General features: G+C 40.8%; 1 protein-coding gene across 1 annotated transcript in view; it reads left to right on the plus strand.

Annotated features, from left to right (window-relative positions):
• LOC106552739 (astrotactin-2) overlaps positions 1-6,000 on the plus strand; it is a gene marked incomplete at its 5' end in the record, with an annotated part of 151,987 nt that overhangs the window by 37,317 nt on the left and 108,670 nt on the right.

Raw genomic sequence — 6,000 nt, forward strand, 5'->3', positions numbered from 1 at the left:
AGTTACAGTTTCCTGTAACTCCAATAACACTCCATCACAGCAACTTGGCCAATTAGAGGATACGGTCATAAAATTCTATATTCCTATTCCTATTCTTTATTCCTATTCTACTCTATTCCATTCCACTCTATTCTATTCTATTCTATTCTTCTTGTAATCTATTTTATTCTGTAACCTGTTCTGTGTTCTGTTCTATTCTATACCATTCCATATTCCATTTTATTTTGTTCTATTCTATTCTATTCCATCCCATTCTCCTATCCTATCCTATTCTATCCTATCCTATCCTATCCTATCCTATCCCATTCCATTCCATTCTTCTATCCTATCCTATCCTATCCTATCCCATTCCATTCCATTCTTCTATCCTATCCTATTCCATTCCATTCTTATATTCTATTCTATTCTATTCTTTCTACTCTACTCTAATTCTATTCTACTCTATTCTAATTCTATTCTATTCTACTCTACTCTACTCTATTCTAATTCTATTCTATTTTTTCTATTTACTTTACTCTAATTCGATTCTACTCTACTCTAATTCGATTCTACTCTACTCTACTCTATTCTACTCTAATTCTACTTACTCTACTCTATTCTACTCTACTCTACTCTTGTTCTATTCTATTCCATTCCATTCTATTCTATTCTACATAAGGGCTTCTCCTACATGTATATATAGACATACTTGTTTTCTTACACAACACTTTCACGAAAGAATAATTCTGTTTCATTCAAATTATTCATATCTAATCCACATGTGTCTGATAAGCCAATGAAAAGTCAGCAGTGGCTTGCCCAAAACTGTGTGTCACATAGTGGCTGACCCGGAATTACCAAGAATGATGGGCAAAAACCTGGTTTGTTCTCCTCCACTGTTGCTCCACAAAATGTTTACTTTTTTTGGTATTACACATGTTACATACTGATTAGACCTCTGATCCATAATTGATGTTGTTCTTTTTAAAAAAATAATAATAAAGAAATTATATAAATGGGGTCATCGTCCCCACATTTAGAAAACCGAGTCTCTGGTTTAAACCGTGCATTGATATTTTAATCGTGACATTTGGAAATAACTTTTTTCCCCGCCTTTTCCACCTTGGCATTTGCAAAGGGCTCCGGCGTTGAACCCTTGGCTAATTTGCAGCAGAAAAACATCCTCGATTTTGGATGCCTTCGCAACTCCAGGCTTGGGTGTTTATTTTTGCCATTTCTGTCCTGCCCTTTTATTTATGAGCTCTCTGAATAATAACTCCTTTGAGTGCAATTGTTAATCGATACCGATGGGGCCAAAAATGGGACAGCCGACCCATGAAATATTCCAATTAAAAGAAGAACATGAGCCTTTTCTATGCTGCACATCAGCCAGGATTCTACATAGATTTAAACATCTCCGAAGGGACCTGCAAACATGTCACCTCCTTGGTTTCAGAATAACCGAGTTGGAAGGGACCTTGGAGGTCTTCTAGTCCAACACCCTGCACAAGCAGGAGACCCAATGCCACATCGGACAGATGGTTGTCCAATCTCTTCTTTAAAACTTCCAGTGTAGTAGCATTCACAACTTCTGGAGGCAAGTTGTTCCACTGGTTAATTGTTTTCACTGTCAGGAAATTATTTCTAGGTTACTTCTCTCCTTGGTTAGTTTCCATCCATCACTTCTTCTCCTTTAAGTGCTTTAGACAACACAGTTCTAGGCTGCAAAAACAGAGGAATAGAATCAAGATCACATGAAGCGTTAATACTACTTTATAATGCCTTGGGAAGGCCACACTTGGAATACGGCATTCAGTTTTGGTCCCCACAGTATAAAAAAAGAGGTTGACACTCTAGAAAGAGTGCAGAGAAGAGCAACAAACAGGATTTAGGGGACTGGAGGCCAAAACATATGAAGAATGGTTGCAGGAACTGGGTATGTCTAGTTTAATGAAAAGAAGGACTAGGGGAGACATGATAGCAGTCTTCCGATATTTCAGGGGATGCCCCAAAGAAGAGGGAGTCAAGCTATTCTCCAAGGCACCTGAGGGTAGAACAAGAAGCAATGGGTGGAAACTAATCAAGGAGAGAAGCAACTTAGAGCTAAGGAGAAATTTCCTGACAATTAGAACAATTAACTAGTGGAACAACTTGCCTCCACAAGTTGTGAATGCTCCAACACTGGAAGTTTTTAAGAAGAGATTGGATAACCCTTTGTCTGAAATGGTACAGGGTTTCCTATCTAGGCAGGGGGTGGACTAAAATACCTCCAAGGTCCTTTCCAACTCTATTCTATTCTATTCTATTCTATTCTATTCTATCATTCCATTCCATATTCTATGCTATGCTGTTCTACTCTACTCTACTCTACTCTACTCTACTCTACTCTACTCTACTCTACTCTATTATATTATATTATTATATTATATTCTGTAGCAACAAGCCAAGCCCTTTCAGTTTTTCAAATGATCATGCAATACCCTTCCATGGCCCTTCGTTGAGCGGGAATCCGTCTTACACATTTTCCATTTGAAAAACATTAAAAAAAAAAGTCTAATCTCAGGTGCCTTTTCCACTCACCAGACAATGGAAAGACCAGCTTTTGATGATGGAAGATGGAAGGAGTAGTTCCCAGAAACCATTGCTTCTCCTTATTGCTCCCTGCTTCCAATATTTCTTGAGTTTCCATGACCTTATTTGCCCCCCCCCTGCAATGTCGATCAAGCGCAACCTCGCAGAGACCCGAGCCAAATTCAATTTTCTTCTCCCACATAGGAACTGAGCTTTCAGAAGGCCTTAAATTTTTCATCGTGTTCCCATATATTTTTTTTCTTCTCCTCCTGCTGGTACATTTTCTGCCTCTGATGGGAGGGCAAATCGATGCTTTTTTCCTGGCCTTCTGGAGCGAAAGGATTGGAGGCGCGTTAGTTTTCTCCAAGCGCATAAACATTTTCTTAAAAATGTACCCTGTCATTTTCAGCGAAGCAGCGAGTAGAAACCTACATTGTTAATCCCACTGTGGTATGTTTTAAGGGGGTTTCTCCTGGATCTCGCCCCATAGAATAGAATGGAATGGAATGGAATAAATAGAATATGGAACAGAGTGGAATGGAATGGAATGGAATGGAATAGAATAGAATAGAATAGAATATGGAATGGAATGGAATATGGAGTGGAATAGAATAGAATAGAATATGGAATGGAGTGGAGTAGAATAGAATAGAATATGGAATGGAATGGAATAGAATGGAGTGGAATAGAATAGAATAGAATAGAATAGAATAGAATAGAATAGGAATAGAATAGGAATAGAATATGGAATGGAATGCAATGCAATGGAATAGAATAGCATTCTGACCCCAAGTTGGAATTTCTGCCCCCCTCCAACCTGCACAAAAAGACCCCAAAGGGGGAGACTCTGCAGCAACACAAACGTTCATTGCATGTATCCCTCCCAGGGGCCGTAGTTTGAGGACCCCTGATTTAGTGCAATATAAAAAAATGCAAATAATTTTTCTACGGACCACCAGCATTTTCTTGCAGACCACCAGTGGTCCACGGACCACCGGTTGGTGACCCCTGTTCTAGAAGACCTCCAAGATCCCTTCCAGCTGTGTCAATCTGGTAAGCTCGCTTGAAGCAAAGAAAGGCGTTTCCTCTGTGCTCCTCTGGCCACAATAAGCTAGCATTTCAGATTCTCCTTGGCAGCTCAGCCTGCAAACCGCCCATCAAAAGTTACTTCTCTTCCCCACAGTTTAGAGCCGTATTTAAAAGTGTCATTTCGGAGATCATTCTCATTCCTGGTGCCGTTTCACTTGGTCCTTTGTGTTTTCCATCTTCCGAAAAGCCATTATGTCTCGATTGAAGACTGCCCCACCTCCTCCCCTCTTCCAAGGGATATTAATCTGTTTTATTGGTCTTTCATTGGCAGCTCTGATGGAAATCTTCTGCGCCCTGCATAACTTTCCTAGCAGAATTTTCCTCCCATCCTTCCGATACATGCACGGCTCGATTAAGTTGCTTCAGCCTGTGATGTCAACATACGTACACAGGTCAAAAGAAGCTGATAAATGCATAGCCATGCAAATGGGAGGGCAGTCAACCTCTGATCCTATTAAACTTGGAAGAAATTGCCAATTGTTCTCACCGATGTTGATAGAAGAGTATGTTTGAGATCAGGGTGGAACCTGGTGCTCTCTGGATTTTGGTGGTTTTCTTGCAGGCATTTCATTACCCAAATAGGTAACATCATCAATCCTAGAAGCGAGTGGGATTTGCTCCATGTTTATATACAGTTCCTCCTTGCACTGATGATGTTACCTAGTTGGGTAATTAAAGCCAAGGTGATCCTTTGTTTCTGCACCTCTGCACCTGACTGGAATTGGATGGGTGGCAGCTTCCACCCATCCAATTCCAGTCAGGTGCAGAGGTGCAGAAACAAAGGATGACCTTGGCTTTCTAGAAAGAATTTTGTTTTGGCTACATATCATCTAACTCCGTACAATCCCCCCCTCCCATTTTCCCACCATAGAAAAGGCATAGTAGGGTAATAGAAAGTGTGGCAGGCCAGAGATCCAAAATGAAATATGGCTTGCAGGCCTGGCACCAACCTTCCAGGGGGCAGCTGGTGACTATCCCAATGGATATAGAATTAGGGCAAGCCACGTTTTTCATGGAGCAGCTCCAGATGTTATCTTGTTTGCCTGTTGACAAAGGAAGATTATGGTTGCTCTGTCTCCTGACTCGCATTGAGCCAATTTCCAATATATCTCAGCCAGCAGGGAGAACTCCGAGCTGACTTGCAGCCTCTGAAACAGATCCAAGTTGGGAAGGCAAAAAACAAAATAAAAATACAACATTGATCATCCATTTGTTTTATCTTGCTTTCTATGCAACAGATGGAGCACAAAAGGGTTTTTTTTTTTAAAAAAAAAAAAAGAAGAAGAAGAAGCAAAATGCATCCGGAATTGAGAAGGGATGGAAAGGGGGAAAGGAGAGCGATTTTTCAAAAGCAAGGAACCTTGATGTGTGTTTTGGATCTCAAAATCAATGAAAACTGTCGCCATTGTGTTTGATGTGCGGTCTGGAGCTGGCTCATTTTCCCCGCTTGGGATTTATGCTTTAAAAAGGACAATAAGTGGCTCTTTTATCTTCAACAAGATGAAATTCCCACATCTTTAACTTTCCAGAGATAGGTTGTCGGTAATCATTCCAATTCGGGCATATTCCCATCTTGTATTTTGTGTGTGGCTGGGGGATTCTGGGAGTTGAAGTCCACAGGACTTAAAGTCGCCAAGGTTGAGAAACACTGCCCTGGATCATTTCAGACAATTTGGTTGCCCAATCTCTTCTTTAAAAAGTGATGGAGCATGCACAATTTCTGGAGGCAACGTGTTTCACTAATTAATTATCCTCACTATCAGGAAATTTCTTCTTAATTATAGGTTGCTTCTTTCCTTGGTTAGAACTTAGAATAACAAGAGTTGGAAGGGGCCATGGAGGTCTTCTAGTCCAACCCCCTGCTCAGGCAGGAAACCCTACACCACTTCAGACAAATGGTTGTCCGATCTCTTCTTAAAAACTTCCAGTGTTGGAGCATTCAACACTTCTGGAGGCAAGTTGTTCCATTGATTAATTGTTCTCACTGTTAGGAAATTTCTCCTTAGCTCTAAGTTGCTTCTCTCCTTGATTAGTTTCCACCCATTGCTTCTTGTTCTACCTTCAGGTGCTTTGGAGAATAGCTTGACTCCCTCTTCTTTGGGGCATCCCCTGAAATATCGGAAGACTGCTATCATGTCTCCCCTAGTCCTTTGCATCAAACTAGACATACCCAGTTCTTGCAACCGTTCTTCATATGTTTTGGCCTCCAGTCCCCTAAATCCTGTTTGTTGCTCTTCTCTGCACTCTTTCTAGAGTCTCAACCTCTTTTTTTATAGTGTGGGGACCAAAACTGAATGCAGTATTCCAAGTGTGGCCTTCCCAAGGCATTATAAAGTAGTATTAACACTTCATGTGATCTTG

The sequence above is a fragment of the Thamnophis sirtalis genome, unplaced genomic scaffold (genome assembly GCF_051295495.1).
Source record: "Thamnophis sirtalis isolate CommonGarterSnake01/CBP01778 unplaced genomic scaffold, rThaSir2_p1.2 scaffold_2, whole genome shotgun sequence".
Taxonomy (NCBI): Eukaryota; Metazoa; Chordata; class Lepidosauria; order Squamata; family Natricidae; genus Thamnophis; species Thamnophis sirtalis.